Here is a 20,980-nt window from a genome sequence, read left to right on the forward strand (position 1 = left end):
AAAGGGGCTATAGGTCCCATGTTAAGTCTGAAACCCAATAGGGTAGTCATTAAAACTTAAAGTTCCAAAATGATCTCCTTTGACTTTATGCCTCACATCCAGGTCATGCTGATGCAAGAGGTGGGCTCCCACAACCTTGGACAGCTCTGCCTGTGTGGCTTTTTAGGGTACAGACCACCTCCCAGCTGCTTTCACAGCTTGTGTTGAGTGTTTGCAGCGTTTCCAGGTTTCCAGGTGCATGATGTAAGCTGTTAGTGGATCTACCATTCTGGGGTCCGGAGAATGACTACCCTATTGGATTTCAGACTTACGTGGGGCCTATAGCCCCTTTGTTTTGGCCAATTTCTCCCATTTGGAAAGGGTATATTTATTCAGTGTCTTTACCCCCCATTGTATCTAGAAATTAATTAACTTGCTTGTGATTTTACAGGCCCTCTTCTCATAGCTCCACTAGGCAGTGCCCCAGTGGGGACTCTGTGTGGGGGCTTCAGTGGCTTCAACCCCACATTTCCCTTTCACACTGCCCTAGCAGAGGTTCTCCATGAGGGCCCTGCTCCTCCAGCAAACTTCTGCCTGGACTTTCAGGTGTTTCCATACATCCTCTGAAATATAGGCAGCGGTTTCCAAACCTCGGTTCTTGGCTTTTGTGTACCCCCAGGCTCAACACCACCTGGAAGCTGCCAAGGATTGGGGCCTGCATCCTCTGAAGCCACAGCCTGAGCTGTATCTTGGGCCCTTTTAGCCATGGCTGGAGCAGCTGGGACACAGGGCACCAAGTCCCTAGGCTACACACAGCAAGGGGGCCTGGGACCTGGCTCAGGAAACCATTTTTTCCTCCTAGGTCTCTGGGCCTGTGATGGGAGGGGCTTCCACAAAGCTCTCTGACATGCCCTGGAGACATTTTCCCCCGTTGTCTTGGTGATTAACATTTAGCTCCTCGTTACTTATGCAAATTTCTGCAGCCAGCTTGAATTTCTCCCAGAAAATGGGGTTTTCTTTTCCATCACATTGTCAGGCTGCAAATTTTCTGAACATTTATGCTCTGCTTCCTCTTGAACACTTTGCTACTTAGAAATTTCTTCCACTAGATACCCCAAATCATCTCTCTCAAGTTCAAAGTTCCACAGATCTCTGGGGCAGGGGCAAAATGCTGCCAATCTCTTTGCATAGCAAGAGTGACCTTTATTCTAGTTCCCAACAAGTTCCTTATCTCCATCTGAGACCACATTAGCCTGGACGTTATTGTCTATATCACTATCAACATTTTGGTCAAAACCATTCAATAAGTCTCTAGGAAGTTCCAAACTTTCCCACATCTTCCTGTCTTCTGAGCCCTAGAAGTCTCTAGGAAGTTCCAAACTTTCCCATATTTTCCTGTCTTCTTCTGAGCTCCTCAAACTGTTCCAACCTCTTCCTGTTACCAAGTTCCAAATTTGCTTCCACATTGTCAGATATCTTTGCAGCAGCACCCTACTCTCTGCAGTACCAATTTACTGTATGAGTCCGTTCTCACACTGCTAGTAAAGACATACCTGAGACTGGGTAATTTATAAAGAAAAAGAGGTTTAATGAACTCACAGTTTTGAAATGGAAGAGTTCCCTGATCCCCTTAGCAGGATGTGTGACAGGAGTGTGGCTTGCCCCTGACAAGGGGGAGCATGCAGATAGGCAGGAGCCAGGGGAGCACTATAGGCTCCAGCCCTGTGGTAGTGTCTACTGTCTAGGAGTGGGTGTCTGTGGCCCCAGTGTTACAAAGCTCTCTTACCCTTGCCATCCACAGATGTCTGAGTGTTAACCAGCTCAATGGACCCTCTGCCTTTTTGCAAGGGTAGAGGGCCAGTGTGACAGCTTTTAATATCCTGAGCTCTTGCCCAGCATCCCAGAAGAATCGGGTCACACGTGGGCTTGAAGGATGAATGCGAAGTTTTACTGAGTGGTAGAGGTGGCTCTCATCAGGATGGATGAGGAGCTGGAAGGAGGGGATGGAGTGGGAAGATGATCTTCCCCTGGAGTTGGGCTGTCCAGTGGCCTAACTCCTCTCCAACCACCCCCAGTCCAACTCCTCTTGGTGTTCAGACGTTCCTCCTCTCTTTCTCTGCCACATCATTTGCTGTCTGTCTGCTTGTCTCATCTCTTTGTCTGCTAGTCTGCTCTGGAGCCTGGGGTTCAGGGTTTATATGGGTACAGGATAGAGAGCATGGTAGTCCAAAAAGCAACTTTTTGGGTGTGAAAACAGGAATGCCTATCCTCGTTTAGGGCTGCAAGTCTTTAGCCTTGAGAGTGGGGCCTTTGCCAGGGAACCACCCTCTTCTACCCAGTGTTTCCCTGTCTACTGTCCTTATCAGTTCCACATGGCTGGGGAGGCCTCACAATCATGGTGGAAGGCAAAGGAGGAACAAAGCTATGTCTTACATGGCAGTAGGCAAGAGAGTGTGTGCAGGGGAACTGCCCTTTGTAAAACCATCAGATCTTTGAGACTTATTCACTGTCAGGAGAACAGCATGGGAAAACCCACCACCATGATTCAATTACCTCCCACAGCATCCCTCCCATGACACATGGGGATTATTGGAGCTACAATTCAAGATGAGATTTGGGTGGGGACCCAGCCAAACCATATGACTCAGGTTGAGTCATTTACCTAAAGGGACATTGATAGCTCGTGGTAGACCTGGGATTTAAACCCAAAATTGTTTGCCTGACTCTAGAATCCACACATATTCTTTAAATATTTAAAAAAATTAATTAATATTTATTTATTTATTTATTGAGACAGAGTCTTGCTCTGTTGCCCAGGCTGGAATGCAGTGGCATGATCTTGACTCACTGCAACCTCCACCTCCAGGGTTTTAAACGATTCTCATGCCTCAGTCTCTTGAGTAGCTGAGATTACAGATGCACACCAACATGCCTGGCTAATTTTTGTATTTTTAGTAGAGATGGGGTTTCCCCATGTTGGCCAGGCTGGCCTCGAACTCAGGTGATCAGCCCACCTCGGCCTTCCAGAATGCTGGGTTACAGGAGTGAGCCACTGTGCCCGACTTAATTAATTAATATTTAAAGATGAGGTCTCACTGTGTTGCTCAGACTCTAGTGCAGTCACAGGTGCAACCTCTGCCTCTCAGGTCCCAGTGATTCTCCAGCTTCAGCCTCTCCAGTAGCTGGGACTACAGGCACACGCCACCATGCCCAGTTAATTTTGGTATTTTTAGTAGAGATGGGGTTTCACCATGTTGGCCAGGCTGGTCTCGAACCCCTGACCTCAAGTGATCTACCTGCCTTGGCCTCCCAAAGTGTTGAGATTACAGATGTGAGCCACTGTGCCTAGCTTTTTTTTTTTTTTAAACATGTGCATTGTGCATTGTTTCCTGGTTTATCGTACTAAAAGAAGAAACTATTTTGTGTTCTAATAATTTACCGCTGTACAGGTAGTTTGGCTTTTGGTAAAAGACAACCTCTATTTCCAGTTTTTAACCGATGTATCATTCTTCTTGTTTTCCCTGCCCTTAATTTAATGTGGTTACACTTCTGTTTTCTTTCCTTAAATTCACTTGCTGCTTTTCTCCCTATTCTCTCTCTCTCTCAATGTCACCAGTTTTGTCTGAACCATTCCCTTTGCCTCTCCCTTGACTTCTACTCTGCCTGCTACAATCTTTGGGGATTACAGCCCACTAAGCAGTCCCATTGGCTATTCTGGAGAAAGCAAGCATCTTTTTCATGCCTGTAGGTGGCATGTACAGACTGCACCCTGCAGAGGGGCTGGGAAGCAAAGCTTATTTCTTGGAAGTTTTCAGTGTCTTGCAAGGAACAGCTATGGACACAGTGAAGCTCAGAGGTCCAACATGAAATTCTGTCATTCCAGAAGGAATGAAATAAAGGCTTATTAAGCAACTATCTGTTTATCTATATATACTGACACTGTCAGTTGTATACCATGCTCTTAAGTAATTGCAAACCATAATTGTAAAACTTTTTTTTTTTTCTGTTTGGCTTTAGATATTTTCTTTTCCATGGGCAGACTAGTTTATTTGTGTTTGAATTAATGGCTTATCAATTTGGGTTCTAAAAATACAACTTGAGCTATACATTGGTTATAACAGTGTACAGCCAGCTAAATAATTAAAAGTGAGAGGTAATATATACAAGAGTTAAGAACCAGTAGGCTTGGGCTGAAATTCTGGCTTTTCCATCTACAGCTATGTGACCTTGGGCAACTTACTTAACCTATCTGTGCTTCTGTTTTCAGAGCATTAAGTGCTATGTGTTAACAGCTACTGTTATTATTGTTGTTATTGTTATTACACATTTTTCATATATCTCACCGGACCCTTATTTTATATACATATATACATACATATAAATGTATGTACACACACACATGCATACACCCACACACTAAGGGTTTTTTTTTTCAATTTAAGTACTAGTTTTTGGATTTCTGAGGTCCTAAGTATACAGTGATACTAATTATACATGAGTACAATTTCCTGACAATGGTTCTTCATGCTGTTATTGTTTATAGTAAGAAAGCTGTGGAAAGAGCGCTGGGCTTCCAAAAGCCACAAGTTCCTTTATAAGTTGGCCACTTACTTCTTGTGGGCATAGCTGTGGTCCTACTCTCTGGATCTGAGTGTCCATCTCTAATAAGTGACAGGCACAAGTGGCCTAGACAATAGCCAAGTCATCTTTACTTCACTGTGGCCCTAATGACACCCTTATCTGCATCATGATAAAAAATAAGGTTAGTGCAAGGCAATGTGCAATGTAATGAGAAAAGGGTAAAAAGTTGAAACCATATGGTCTTTGGACTAGTTTCCACAGTCCCAATATCTCACTCCTTGATGAGTTAGTCCAGTCTGCTGAGATTATTGATCGGGGCCAGCCTAGATGAAATGTTCTTGGCTTCAAAGAAGAGCTGAAGAGTAAAGAGTCTTCTCATTCTTTGGCTTTGTTAGAGTGTGAAAACCAGACCTTTGGGAGTTCAAGTTGTTGCTGAGAACAACCAGTTCAATATCCCATGGAATCATGGCTACCTTCAGTTATGGAGTCTGGCTGACTTCACGTTTGTTGATCAGTTATTTATGAAGCACATTCTACGTGGTTAAAAAATGTTATTGGTGCTCTAAAAATATAAAAGAAAAAACCCATAACCTACTATATGTGCCCTAAATCAGAGAGACTAGATGTGGCTACCTTAAAAATTAGATACATCATTAAGTCAAGGAAAGACTGAGGATCTGTCCAGATTGAAGGAGACTAAAGAGGCATGGCAACTAAATGCAATGCATGAATTAGAATTGAATCCTTTGCTAGAAAGGACATTACTGGAACGACTGGTGAATATTGAATGGAGTATCAGGATAAGATGGTCATAATGTATCAATGTTACTTTCCTGGTTTTGCTAGCTGTATTGTAAAGTATGAAAGATAATGTCCTTGTTTGTAGAAAATCTACACTAAATTATTCAGGGATGATGGACTATTAGGTTGGCAACTTACTCTCAAGGGGATAAAATGACTTTTTACTTGGGGTGACTGACCAGCTTTGTTTGTCTGGGATAGTCTCAGTTTTAGCACTGATGGCCATGTGTCGGGGAAACCCCTCAGTTCCAGGCAAACAGGGATGGTTGACTACTCTACTATACCTACCTACAACATTTTGTAAATTTGAGTTGTTTCAAAATATATATTTTTGTAAAACATTAGATAACTCAAGAAACAAAAATTAAAAATTAAAATGACCAGTATAATAAGCATGAGTAAAGAAGCAATATGTGATAGTTTCTAAGCAATGTACAGACACTAAGTGGTATCGTTGGTAGAAGGTGTCATTCATGGTGAGCTGGAATGGTCAGATATGGTAGATGATACTACATGAGGGATTGCAGGCATGCTGCCAGTCTGAGGATGTCCCACTACTGTGGTGCAATGGAGACAGGGCCCTTATCATGCATGACTTTGCTGTTCTCAACCAGGCTGACCTTGAAGAAGTCACTTCATCATTCTAAGCCTTGGTCCCCTATTCTGCAAAGTAAGAATATTGTACAGAAGATTTCAAATGCTTTTTCATGGCAGTTGAATCCCTTCCTCAAAGGAAGTCTTGCCATTTAAAATGTACTAGAATTGCTCTAGTTGAAGTGCATGAAGGGTTTCAAATCCTGCAGTCCCCTTGGCCCCTTCCAAACCCCTTCTGTCATGATCTCTGATTTTCCTTGCAAATGTGAAGCTCTGCAGAATGCATTGCAAAAGCCACTGGGCTAGAAAGGATTTCTTTTTCATGTATAATCACTCCTTTGCCTTCTAAGATAGATGGCTCCTTTTTCTCATGGAAAATTCCATGATGCAAATATCTGTTACTTCCAGAACAGACATGATGTCTTCAGAAATTATTTGTCAAAGTGCATAAATACATATTTCAGAGAAAGTGTCTATTTAGTGTTATTAAGTATCAGCATTATGTGTATAAGATTATAACTTCTTGTCATTTAGCAACACCTAAACATGCATTTATTTATGAGATTGATTTCCCATTGGGCATAGAGTCAAATGCAGCCTGAGAACACTAAACAGGGGTCAGGGAAGGGGGAGGGTACAGGCTAAGTCTAGGCCAACATGGATCATGACTTTTTAAATATAAAGTCATAGTTTCATCCTGAAATTTTTTCTCCAAAAGTGACATGACAGTCATTATACTTTTTGTCATTATACTTTTAGTATAAGGATTAAGAAAATACACAATGTCAAAAAGCTTCTCTGAGTTCAGAAGTCATTTGCATATGAATATGTATTTCATGAATTGCAGTATTATTTGTTTATTATTCAGGCATTTTTTTTAGCTCACATATGGATTCTCCAATGACTTGCAGCAACTGTGACTCGCTCCACTCCAGGGGTCTGCAGCCCTTGGCCTGGGCCAGTTTCTTCTGGCCAAATTTGCTCATCTGGAAGCCTTCACACATGCTGTTGCTTCTGCCTGAAACAGCATGTGTTTAAAAAATGTCTCTTTTTTAAAAATTTGCAGATGAATCCATTACCTCCCATACAGACTCCACATTCTCCACAGAATGAAGCAGACATGCCTCAATCCCATGGCCTAAAGCTCTTACGAGCCAAGTGTGTAACTTACTATGAAAGCATTGGGATCCTCAAGGGTGATTCTTCCAGAAATGGCAGCCAATCAGTGTTGATGGCTTCCCAAGACACCCAAGTGAACTCCACAGAATATCAGACCTTCAGGCTGAGGGGCCTTCAGGCGTTACCTCATTATTTAGCAAATGGAAAGAAACCTCTGCTCCTTGAAGTGTCCAAAGTGACTCCTGGAGAAGCAGAGCAATACTGGGACCAGAGAGCCCAGTGGGGGCCCAAGAGAAATTGCTGCCCGACCGAATGGCATCTCCATATGGTGGCTGATGCCTTTGTCCTTGAGGCACAGAAGCTGAGTCATGTTATAAATTGGGCCCAGAAGTTCTTGTGCAGCTCTCCCAAAAAGCACAAGTTGAAAAGTCCCCAAACTTCTGTAGGACTCCCTTGGTCTAACCTTTGCCAAAGTTCAAATGCTCTAGGAAATAAGAAAAAGGGTTATCTGAGATCATCTGATCCTCCCCCTCTGCTCAGAGACCAGTCTGGTACCCAAATGGATATTCACAGCTTCCCTTTAAGCTCCCAGAACAACTTGTCAGAAGTGGCCTTGTCTTTGGAATTTTCAAATTCCTTCCTGGAGAATTTTCCTGGCTATCAGTCTTGTGGGCGGCAAGAAACTACAGTTAGGAATGAGAGGGAGGGAGGAGCTGCCATGCCCCCTGCTAAAAGTCTTAAGCAGGAAGAGTCTGCTGAACAACAATATGACAGAGCAGGAAATAGACATATTCAGAACTCCAGTGAGGATGAGATGTTTCCTGAGAGGTCGGGGTTCAGCCACAACTCAGACACACCTATGTAGATAGTAAGGTTTTAGAGGAGACTGGGCAGAGCCCACCCAGAAATGGTTACTTCTGGAATCCACTGACAGACAGCTCAGAGGAGGAACTTTTAGATGAACCTGGGGGAGGGAAGGGAACTCTCAGAAGGAGTGTTCTAGGTAGGAAATGCAGAGAGTTTCCAGGAATTTTCTTATCTCCCACAAGGGGTAGCACACTGGTGCCAGAAATCACTGTGCTGGAAAGCAGTGTTTCCTCTCCTGGAGACACGCCCCTGGGGGAGGATGTCAGGGCAGAGTTCAGAGTAAAGCCTGCAGGGACGCCCAAGGGTGCCATAGCAGGATGTTTGGTTGACAACTGCAAAGGTGACGACCCCATCCAGAGGCTGCCTGAAGGTCAGCGTACAGCACCCTGGGACAGCGACAGCTCCAATGGATGGAGAAAGGAATCAGGCAATATAGCGTTCACTTTAAGGTCCCCCCAGATTGATATTAACAATAAAAATGAATGGAGACATGCCTCTACAAGAGCAGAAGGAGAGACTGAGGGGGAGTGTATCAAGAGGTGGTCAGAACACTTGTGTGCAGAGTTCTGTTAAAAGCAGCCCTTGGCCAGGCGCAGTGGTTCATGCCTGTAATCCCAACACTTTGGGAGGCCGAGACGGGTGGATCATGATGTCAGAAGATCAAGACCAGCCTTGCCAACCTGGTGAAATCCCATCTCTACTAAAAATATAAAAATTAGCCGAGTGTGGTGGCACATGCCTGTAATCCTAGCTACTCGGGAGGCTGAGGCAGGAGAATTGCTTGAAGCTGAGAGGCAGAGGTTGCAGTGAGCTGAGATTGCACCACCGTGCTCCACCCTGGGCTACAGAGCAAGACTCCGTCTTAAAAAAACAAACAAACAAAAAAACGCAGCCCTCCTGAGATAACTCTGAGGCAGTTTGATCTAGCACATCCTGAAAGTTATCGGGCCCCTCAAGTTACCACCCTCTCGCTGAATATGTTAGAGGGCCCCCTGGAGAATGTGGCCTTTCACATACATTCAGGCTCTGGTAACTTCCATGAACCCACTGCAGATGCACATGGTATATGCGGGGTAGCACTTGGTTTCACCAGTTGCCACCACCTGGGATGGACAGAAGATTAGTGCAGACACCCTGAGCGGAGACCCAAGGAAATAACTCGAGAGCAAAAGGAAAAGCCTCTGCCTTCAGTTTATCCCACTTCCAGGGACTTTTTCACAACTGGTGTGAAGGGATCCTTCCCATTCCAGGATGTCCATGATAGCCTCTCTTGGAGCAGGATGTCTGTAATAGCCTCTCTTGGAGTAATGACCCATCCCATAAACCAGAGCATGGGGCCGGTGTACTGGAGACATATTTCTGCTATTTGCATGTGCAGAGCAAGATCAGGGGTCTCTTTTCAGAAGAGGGAAATTCCTCTTTACCTTTCCAGGGGCCTAGACTATCTGAATCAGAGTCAGTTATCACATCTCCAGGAGGGAAAGGCAGGTCTGAAAGGGCCGGCCTAGAGGGAGCAGGAGTAAGGCAGCCATGAAAGTTGAGGGGAGCGCCCATCGCCAAGGAGGAGGCTAGGCCAAAGAGGCAGCTCTGGAGGTGAACAGCTTCTGGAAGCCTGAAGGCAACTGTGGTATGAAATGAGAGCTGGGCAAAAAAGTCTCAAGAGCAGCAATTTTGTTGGCACTTATATAACCTGTCACGTGGCCACTGGGGATGAGACACAGGCCTCCAGGCCTCTGGCTTCATCACGTACTCACTGTTATTAAGACCCCTAGGCTTCATTTTCCATAAACACCAAATGGGGGTAATTATCAGCATATAGTGTGTACTATAAGATGCTATGCCAATATTTGTTGTATTTTGTCAGACCAAAAGCCATTAGCTGGTTAAAAGTAATCTTAGTAAGTTGTTATTCTGAAAGGTAAAAGCTACAGCATTTTTCCGATTGGATCTCCCTCTCTCTGAGGTGCTGACATTTTCCATGAGCATGATGATTCTATTCATTCTGCTGTCTTGTAGTTTGTATGGAAATAAGCATTTTATGCCTTTCATCTGAAATACATTTTAATAACCCAACATTAGAAAATAGAAATTTGCCTTTCCAGTTCGAATGCTGCGTAGATTAAAAACAAAGATTAATTCCTTTTTCTTTCATAGAATAAACCCAGATTAGGAATATAAAACACTTTGCTAGATCTTAATGAAAAAATATTCTTATTTGAATTCGCTTTCCTTGTTTTTTGGAACTAGGTTACATGATTTGTTATGAACAGCAGTAAAATATAACATTTCAAAGCTATTTTGAGAAATAGCCGAAATGGTGGAAGATACAAATTATTAAAATATGCTATAATATTTTTATAAGATTTACGAGGTGGAGGAACATTCCTTTTTTAGTGCAATTAACAGAGGATATCTGCAAAATAAAATCTATGTGCTTAATATGAAAAGTGAAGGATTTTCAACTTCTTATTTCATATTTTTAGGGTAGTTATATTCTACTGCCCCCAAAATGATATTCAGAATGACCAGCTGTAGGAGGTCCTAGGAAATGTCTATACGGTGTGTTCATCTAGTAAACGTGGAGAGGAAAATCCAAGGTTTGACCGTTCTTTTGTTTTGTCACATAATATTAACATTTTAAACATTTAAACATTTCAACATTGGCAATCTTCTGAGAAATTAGTTAGTATTCCAGTTTATACAGTGTGGTAAAATTGATTACGTATTGAAGGTCTACCATGTGTAAGATAGTGTACCGGGGATGCCTACTTCAGAGGATGCAGTTCTGTAAGTTAAGTGCAAATAAAGTGCCTGGGGAGCAAAAGAGGGAGAAGTGATTGTCTTGGTGGAGTCAGTAAAGGTTTCATTTTGCAGATCATAGTGAGGGGGTGTTTGAAGGATGGCTAGGAGTTCAACAGGTGAGAAAAGCAATACCAGTTGGTAGAAATAGCATGAGCATAGTCATAGAGGAAGGTTGTATGGATTTTGTTGAGAATGTAGTGAGATGTCCAATGTCATTGCATTTATTGGTCAGTATTATTTTGATTGCAAGTGATAGAAGCACTACTCAAACTAGTGGGACAACAGAAAAATGTATGGCTTGCTTATCTGAAAATCTGTTTGTGCTTCATCTAGCAACTCTGCACAGTGATATCAGTTCAGTACTCAACTTTTCTCCATTTCTTCGCTTTGCTCTCCTTCCAAGATGGCAAAAACCTTTATATCTTTCATACTGTATTTGACCTCAGGCAATCTTCCATAGATGTATTTCTTAAAGTAAACTCCTCCAAAGATTTCATCAACTTTGTTTTGTGTTTCTTCTGGGATCCTTTTGACCAGTGTTGGCATACAGAAAATGAAGTCAAAGATTTGGATGAATCATGGCCCTGCCACTTGTTAACTGAATATCTTTGGTTGAGTTTCTTAAGTTCTTTGAGATTTAGTTTTGTCATCTGTAAAATGGATATAATATTTGTCTCACCTGCTTTAAAGGATGATTTTGAAGATTATATAAATACAGTGTATGGAAGAGCTTTGAGAATTATAATTGACAAAACTAGTATTAACAATATGGCTATTTGGTACATAGCAACTTATCCTGGAACTAAATGATATTTTTGGCATATGTTTATATCCATTTTGTAAAACAGTCCCATGTCATCGTTGTTATCAGTATCAGCATCATCAAATCAGTGAATGTTTATTATGTACTTAGTCTATGTGTGCCAAACATGCTGATTTTTTCTCTTATTAAATTACAGTCATCATGTACTATTAGATGACATGTTTGTATGGTGTTTTTGAGCTTTATGACATGGAATCCATTTTTCTTATTTCATCCAATGTCTTTGGAAAGTATAAGTGGTCGAATTCTATGAAACAAAATTTATCAAAAGCACTTTTCCCTGGGAACATTTTTTTTCCCCTCCAGTGATGAGTTTAGCAATAGAAATCTTTTATCCTTGTAGGTTCTTAGGACCCATAGCCAGTGTAAGTGAAGGGCTTGAACCTTATACCTTGAACCCAGATGTGGCCTCTGAACTTCAGATACATACATACACCTTTATTGACATACCCATTTGAATGTTTCACAGGACTCCAAACTTTGCAAGTTGAAATAACATTGATCAGTCCCTGCCTCACCCTACGTGGGATCCCTGTGCCTGTGTCATGCCCTCCATCTAGTGGCCAGCCCTGTGGTGCTCCCAACGGCCCAGGCCAGAACACCAAGGCCTCTCACTCCTTCCTCTTCCTCACCATCCGTACTTGGTCCATCTCTAAATCCTGTCCAATGTTACCTCCTAAATGTTTTTGAATACAGCTATTCATCTTCATCCTCACCTTCTTACCATCAGCTCTCCCTGGAAGACTGCAACACTGCCTGCCTTGTCCCCCTTAAGCAATCAGATGCTCACTCAGGTTCTCACTTCGATCTGTTCTCCACACTGCCATCAAAATGAGTTTTTCAAACATTTTCGAATGGCACTCTGCAGTGAATTGCCACTGCCCGTAGAATAAAGGTTATCTACATCAGCATGTGTTTTGCATTCCGAGTGTTTCCACCCCTGCCTCTCATCCTCTTGCTCCAGCCATAGGACCTCCCTTAGTTCCGCTAGCACCATGCACTCCCTCTCACCCCAGGGCTTTTGCATTTGCTGTTCCTCCTGACTGGAGTGCCCACCCATAGCCAGATCTTCACTTACTTAAGTGAGACTCATTCTTCAGATCTGAAATTTAGGACCCCAAGGGAGCCCCCCACCCTACCACCTTCAGAACAGATCTGGTCTACTTACCTATTTTTCTCTCAAGGCACCCTATTTTTCACTTTCAAGGAACTTACCTAAAATGTAATGGAATAGGCCAGGTGTGGTGGCTCATGCCTGTAATCCCATCACTTTAGGTGGCCGAGATTGATGAATCACTTGAGGTCAAGAGATTGAGACCAGCCTGGCCAACATGATGAAACCCCGTCTCTACCAAAAATACAAAGTTAGCTGGGTATTGTGGTGAGTGCCTTTAATCCCAGCTACTTGGGAGGCTGAGGCAGGAGAATTGCTTGAACCTGGGAGGTGTAGGTAGCAGTGAGCCGAGACGGCACCACTGCACTGCAGCCTGAGTGACAGAATGAGAGTCCATCTCAAAAAAAAAAAAAAAGGACTGAAATAGAACATAAGGAGGGTCTACAAGGTCAGGACCAAGTCTGTCTAGCTCACTAAGAACTAGAAGTGCTCAATATTTATTTATTGAATAAATAAATGTAAAAATAAATGTAAATTTTGTAGGAAGCCACACTGATTTTTAATGGATTGCTGTCTATAGTCTATTGATTATATATGTATGGGGCATATAATATCCATACATATAGATTCCATATATACAATAACTTCCATTTTGCTAGCTTTAAGAATTGAGAGTTGGGCCCCTATAAGAGAATAATCTAAATAAGTACATCTTTTTCTTTTAAGTACTGCTGTCCATTTACTTATTGTTAATTGACAAGTAAAAATTATATATATTATGGTGCACAACATGATGTTTTGATATACGTATACTTGTGGAATGGCCAAATCAAGCTATTTAACATATGTAGTGCCTCACATACTTATCTTTTCTGTGGTGAGAACACTTAAAATCTGATTTCTTGGCTGGGCGTGGTGGCTCAAGCCTGTAATCCCAGCACTTTGGGAGGCTGAGGTGGGAGGATCACCTAAGGTGAGGAGTTTGAGAACAGCCTGGCCAACATGGCAAAACCCCATCTCTACTAAAAATTAAAACAAACAAACAAACAGACAAAAAAACAAGACAGGCGTGGTGGTGGGCACCTGTAATCCTAGCTACTGGGGAGGCTGAGGCAGGAGAATCGCTTGAATCCGAGAGGCTGAATTTGCAAATTTGCAGTGAGCTGAGATCAAGCCATTGCACTCCAGCCTGGGCAACGGAGTGACACTCCACCTCAAAAAAAAAAAAAAAAAAAAAAAAAATACTGCTTTCTTTTAATGCCATTTCTGATTAAATTCATTTTAAAGTACATTGGAAAGCTTTCTATCGTTACAATGTGTGTTAGTTGTAGTTCAGTATTAGCTTGACAATTGTTTTTCATTACGAATGTTCATTATTTATAGTTCTGTTTGCCCTTTTGTTATCATTGTCTATTATATCTCTGAGTCATTGCAGCTGCTTGACTCATGTCTTTTAGCCAATTTTCATTTTAAACTGCATAGATATAGAAATTAATTAAACATACTTATTAAGCTTATGTGTTAAATTATAGTTAAGGCTTTGAATGAGAACTTAAGGAGCAAAGTGCATGTTGCTATGATGGGTGGTTTTTCGTTTTTTTTGTACAGGAAGTAGGATTTATTGGTGGGCATTAGGAGGGAGCAGCACATGGGGAGCCGTCATGAGTGCAGGGCCTGCCACTTGTCCAGAGGGCCATGACTGGACATGTATTTGACCCCACAGCCATCTGGGATGAGCCACTTCTCAGTCACCATGTTTTCAAATCATCCGCATGATGCAGTGTTATGTTAGCATTTTCATCTGTGTCCTGATCTGGCTCCTGGGTGCTTGAAGGGGTCAGACTTATGAGTCTGATAATCTGGGAAGAGAGATATTATTATACATATTCATGCCCTTAGGAGCTAAAACATTTAAAACAAAATGCTAAACTACTTGAGAATAGAACTGAAGAGACAACAAACCAAGCATGAAATCCTGCTGAGCAATTTTCCTTACCTACATATTCCAAGCATGAAATCATGCCAAGCACTATTCCTTACCTACATATTAAGTAAAATTAGATCTCAGGCATGTAACTAATTTGTAGTGAGGAGTAGAGAAATAGAAAAAAGTCCCATTAATATTTACATTGAGTCCAACTGCTATATTGGTGCACGTGATAATACGTTTCACTCCAAAAACATTTCTCACAATTATATTTTTAAAAATTCTGAAATAGCACTAGATTGGTTAAGTAGCTGCCCCCAGAATCCACTTACTACTTGGGAGTGTCTCCTCCATTCCCAAGGCCTCTGCAAAGAGAATATCCAAACTCTGGCATCCTCTACGTCCAAGGCATAATTCAAAATTATTTCAGCAAAACATGATGATAGGAATATGCTTTCCCCACTGCTAAGAACCCTGGATGGGCTTTTGCTTGTCATTCTCCAGCACCTTTTTGGTTCAAGGCCGAATGCGGTGGGCTGTGTGGAGGAGAACTGCGTTCCAGACAGGGACACATGGACAGTCTGGCTGTGACTTCTGTTCTGCCATCAACAGCCAGGGTAGAGCAGCCTGGTCTGACTTGCTAGGCAGGTTTCCTTCTTCCCCAGCTTCTCCAGGATTCTCCCAAACCTGTATCATTGGGTGGGGTGGATGGCCTTTCTAGGAGGAGGAAAGCCCTGTTGCCTTCACAGGTCTACATTAGCTGCATTTCTCTGTTAGATCCTTTGATCAAACTCACTCCATATATTGAAAGTCTTTATGTACAAAATCCTGGTCTATGGGTCTATGACCCTTTAAGAGAAGGGAGATGCTCTGGAGTGCTTGGACTTGTCTTTGGAGCAACGTCAGCTGGAGGTCATTTCCTTGGTAACCTGAGTAACTCCTAGCTCTTTTCTCACTTCAGGGAACCACAACATAGGCTATGACTTAACTAATTCATGTAGCAAGCTCACTGAGGCCCTGCTATGAGCTGACATCGCTTTAGACCCTGGGGATACAGCAGTGAACACAACAGACAAAATCGCCTCTTCCTTCATGGAGCTTACATTCCAGTGGAGCGAGACAAAAATGATGATGACAGGTGTTTTGAGGAAAATAAGGCAGCAAAGGAAGACAATAGCATTGGAAGGACTGATTTTTAAATATAGTGGCCGGAGTGTCTCGCTGAGATGGTAAATGAATAAAAAACTCAGTGGGAGTTGATCTGGGAAAGGGCCTTTCTGAACAGGGCCAGCAACAAGTGCAAGGCCTCTAATTGGGAGGCTTCTTGTTTTTGTTTGTGCATCTTTTTAGAAGGATTTTTTGTTTTTTGAGATGGAGTCTTGCTCTGTTGCCCAGGCTGGAGTGCAATGGCACTATCTTGGCTCACTGCACCCTCCGCCTCCTGGGTTCAAGCATTTCTCCTGCCTCAGCCTCCCAAGTAGCTGGGATTACAGGCAACTGCCGCTACACCTGGCTAATTTTTGTGTTTTTAGTAGAGACGGGGTTTTACCATGTTAGTCAGGCTGGCCTCGAACTCCTGACCTCAGGAGGGGAACTGGTTAAAAACACACCCTCCTCGGCCTCCCAAAGTGCTGGGATTACAGATGTGAGCCACTGCACCTGGCCTTTAGAAGGATTTTATGTATATGTGTGTGCATATGCATCCTTAAAAAATTCACACAGATGTCGTCGTTACAGAGCATAGTGTCTACCACTTTCTTACTTAAGCATGTCTTAGAGGTCTTTCCATACCAACAGACAGGCCTACCTCAGTTGCTAGGTGGCGGCATCATGCTCCATGGTGTGCCTGTGCTGTGTGTTTTTAACCAGTTCTCCACTGATGCACAAGGCTGCGACTAGCTCCTAGTCCAGTTCCAGGTCCAGGAACTCCAGAGGCATTTTCCTTGCCCATTTCTCTGCTCTCCTCTCCTGCCTCCTATGTCAGATATGCATTTGTGTCCTTGGCCTCTCTCTCACCAGCAACCATGCCCTGCCTCCTCTTTTCCTTCCTTCTCAACTTCAGTTCAGGAAAGAATGGCCCATTTTTGTTCCAGTTTCTGAGTCTTCAGTACAGTGTCAGCCTCTTGCTGACCGATGTTGTCCTTTAGTGCCTCATTTACCCACTGATTTGGATGTGGAAAGAAACTGCGTAAGAGGATTTAGAAGTGCATTTTGCTGGCATGTCACCTACAGTATTGGTGTCACTCCCTGATGCTCTGGTGCTTCCTGAGTCTGTATTTGATTTGCCTGTACATGACAGTCTCATTCTGGCCTCTAGTGGATGATGCTGTCTTAACATGCAGGCTGGCCGTGTTACTTAGCAATCCCTGCTACAAACAGGCTGCGATGGTGCGAGCAACTCCATAGCTACAGACGCACATTCTTTTGTTAAAAATACTTAACTCTTTATAGCAGATCTCTAACAGAAAATAAAGCTGACTTTGTCTTATGAGCTTTTCAAAGGTCAGGTGCTTTTTTTTTTTTTTTTTTTTTTTTAAATTAGGGCTGTCCAGATGCCTCCAAAATATGTGAGGAAAAATGTAACCTTCTTAACTTCCAACTTCTGAATGTGCAAACCAGTTTGTTTCCTGACATAAAACTCCTGCCAAACTTTGAAAAAGCATTGCATCTTTTTTCTCTTGTGGAAGGTCTTGGAAACCTTTGTGAAATTGCAATTAATAGCAAAAGTAATTGGGGATGAAGGCATTTCATTGCTTAGCATAGTTATTTGACAGTTGTCATGTCTTGTATGAGCCTGTATGCAGAGTGGCTTTTGTGGCAGTTCTTTTTGCTTCTTTCATTGTCTAAATATTTAAGATTTGTATTTCTTTCTATAGTAAATGTTTTCTCTACATTTATCCCTTCCCTACGTTTATCCCTCCCCCTCATCTATTTATAAATTTCAAAATTGCCTAGGAACAGAAAGCTGCTCCTTCTGCCTTTTCTCATCTCTTTGGGCTTTGTCTCCTGCGTCTCTGCTTGCTCAGGGACTGCAGTGTGCTCTGTGGTGTGGTCGCTGAGAGTGGAACTAGTTCTGTTTTTCAGGCTCATGAAGCAGGAGTCAGACTGCCTGAAATGTTGCAGGGCTGAGATGAACAACCTGTGTTAAGTGCTAGGAGGAAACCTGAGTTTGTTTGTCCTCTCTTTGATTGGCTTCTGTATCTCCCTGTGGTGCTGCCTTAGTCAGTCCAGTGAGTTAACAAAATGGGGCCGCTCCCTGGCTTCTGCCATCCAGACAGCTGGCCAGGTGGTCTATCCATGTGTAAGGACATGCAGAGAGTGGAGATGAAAGGCACTGAATTATGTATAAGGAAAGAGGTTTCCTTATGCATGTTAAAGGGGACAATACTGTTGCCATTGCAGTTTTTAGACAGTAAAGAGAAAGATAAAGGGGTAAATTCTATTGAGTAGTCTTTACCTAAATTGTATGGTAGGTTGTCTGTTTCCTTTGAGCATAAACTGGTATAAATGTTATGTAGTCATAGTTTTCAGGTGCCTTCTTATTTCTAAATTATATGTTTTGGGGTAATTTAGTAAGGAAAACATTATTTGGGGAGTCCTGATATTGTAGATCTGTATTAAAGGACTAATGAGCTGTGGTCTCTTAACTGAAGTGAATAAAATCATCCAATAAGTCATTTTGTTCTAGGCATATTTCTCAGACCAGAGTGATGAGATTTTGTGAGTGTGTCATGGCATCGAGGAGATGTACACATTAATTTCCAAAAGATGATTCTCTCTGATAAGCAAGTGCAAAGCCGTGCTACCATTGAGCAATTAAATTGTTTCCTTGCGCTTTTACTGCTGTAGATCTCAAAGCATTTCAAGACCAAGCTCAGCGGAAGCAGAGGAGAGACCCTCCACTGGGATTTATCCCGGTGGTGCTTGTGCTGTTGGTAGGTGGCCAAGTCGTTAATAAACCAACTGGCCTAATCTGTCAGACTAACGGAAGCAAAAACGGAACAGTTGCATGTGCCAGCCCCAATTAAAATGTAAAATACAGGAGAGGCTGATAAGGAGGAGTGAAGAAGTGGAGCTGAGAGCCATGACTCTCCAAGTGCCCAAATGTTAGCATCACTCTTGGAAGAGTACTCATGGCATCTGTGGTCTCAGGAGGAATTGTGAAAACTTGACTTCAAAGATTTCTTACTACAGAACCACGGTTGAATGGCACCAGCCGTTCAAAATAAATTTTTTAAAAAAATCGTCATCCTTTTTGTCTCACTCCAATGGAATGTAAGCTCCATGAAGGAAGAGGTGATTTTGTCTGTTGTGTTCACTGCTGTATCCCCAGGGTCTAAAGCAATGTTAGCTCATAGCAGGGCCTCAGTGAGCTTGGTACCTGAATTAGTTAAGTCATAGCCTATGTTGTTGTTCCCTGAAGTGAGAGCATTATAATATGCTCTTACTCCCCTTCTTCTTACTGATACTTGAGGAAGGAGGGAGTGTCTGGCTCAACTCTAATAGCTCTGTGTGATGAGGGATCAACATGCCCATAAGAACCTCTGCAAAATCTCTCTGCAGATCAGTCTTTCGGTGGTTTCCATGGCCTGTGCTGATGCGATAATAGAGATGATTCATGCAGTGGTGAATTGACTCCTGTGATCAAGGACTGTTCTGCTCCTGGTGAGAGCACAGCCTTCTAAGGAGAGGGTGGGACCATTGTCTGCATAGTCTGTCTTGGCCTTTGCCATGGGCCGTTTTGTTCAGTGTTTTTGGTGACCACCAGCATAGAAGAAGAGCTCTTTGTTTCTGTTTAGGGAACCATATGTTCATCGTTAAAGAAGCAGTGCTAGAGACATTTTGTGGTTCCAAGTGTTGGGTAAAGATTTAATGGTTCTGACAGTGTTGGATTTTCATGTCTGCAGTTAGCTTCTTGCCTTCTGAGTTGCTATAAAGATTAATTTGCACAAATCACAGCCTGAAGGAAACTCCTACCAAGATGGGGAAATTTAGGGAGTCAATAATTAATACCATCCTCTTCCCTCCCCAGTTTTAGAATTAAAGGAGTCAGACAGTCAGACAAGGAGAGATTAAAATAGCTGCTTTATTATGCAGCAGCACAGCTGTGGTTATGGGTTCAAGTCAGCATCAGACTCATGGGACACAAATAGGTTGTAATATTATGTTTAGATGGCTTTATAGCAAGACACACAGCAGGAGATTCAGCAAGCGCAGCATCCTCATCTTATCAAGGAGCCCGGTAGTGATCCACATACCAGACCTTTTTGTCCTGTCTCCCACTTCGGGTGTACAAGGCTGCTGTGGATGAGAGTCAGGGTTTATGGGGTCACCTTGACACAGAGAAGCCATAGTTCCTTTTTCTTATAAATGTTTTCTATTATTCAAGTCATTTGCAGTTCTAAGACCTACATGCCAGCCCACAGCTCCCCCATCCCAGGTGCAGAGCCAGTCAACAAAGGGTGGAAGAGACACTCCCCATTTATCTTAACTCTGCCGTTTCTTGGGAAACATTTCTAGGGAGACCAGGTTTTCGCAGGCCCGACATTAACCCTTTCCTCTCCATTGCTCACTTAACATGTTTCAAATTGAGTATGTTCAATTCCACTTGATCCAATTGATGCTTTCCACTTCCACCTGCCCCTCTTGTAGTTCTCCCATCTTGGTGAAGTCCAACTCCACCTGCCAGTCACTCAGGCGAAACACCTTGGAGTAATCTGAGGTTTCTTCTCCTTCGTGTGCTGTGTCCACTGCTACCCCCGGGTCCAAGCTGCCATTCTCTCTGGCCTAGATTATTCCAGGAGCCGCCCAGCTGGGCTTCTGCTTTCACCCTTGTTTTTTGCTGTCCCACTTCCTGCTACTCCCATCAGTAGGCTGTTTTGAACATGGCTGACAATCAAAGTGATTCCTAAAAAGCAAGAAAGGAGAAGAAATATATTATTCCTCTGTTAAAAGTCATCTAATGGCTTCCAGGGTCCCTCAGAGTCAGTGGCTGTCAGAATTCAGCCCTTACCGCCTCTGTCCTCCCAGGCACTCTCCCGAGCCAACCTGCCTTGCCTCTTTATATCACTCATATATACACAAAAATAGATATGTATCACTTACATATCTATGTTTCTTTATTATCTGTATTCCCTGCTGGTATGTAAGCTCCATGAGGGCAGAAGATCTGTTTCTTTCTTGTCTGTTTTTCCACTGCTGTATTGCTAGTGCCTGCAATAGTGCCTGGCATGTGTAGGAGGTAAATAAGCATTTGTTGAATAAGGAACACACAAATGAGTGAATGATTGGTTGACTTAGCAGCATGGCCACAGTGGGCCTCCTAGGTCTCCACCCATAAATGAGATTAACTTTCTCACCCGATTGTCAGCTT

This window comes from Symphalangus syndactylus, chromosome 3 (genome assembly GCF_028878055.3).
Source record: "Symphalangus syndactylus isolate Jambi chromosome 3, NHGRI_mSymSyn1-v2.1_pri, whole genome shotgun sequence".
NCBI lineage: Eukaryota > Metazoa > Chordata > Mammalia > Primates > Hylobatidae > Symphalangus > Symphalangus syndactylus.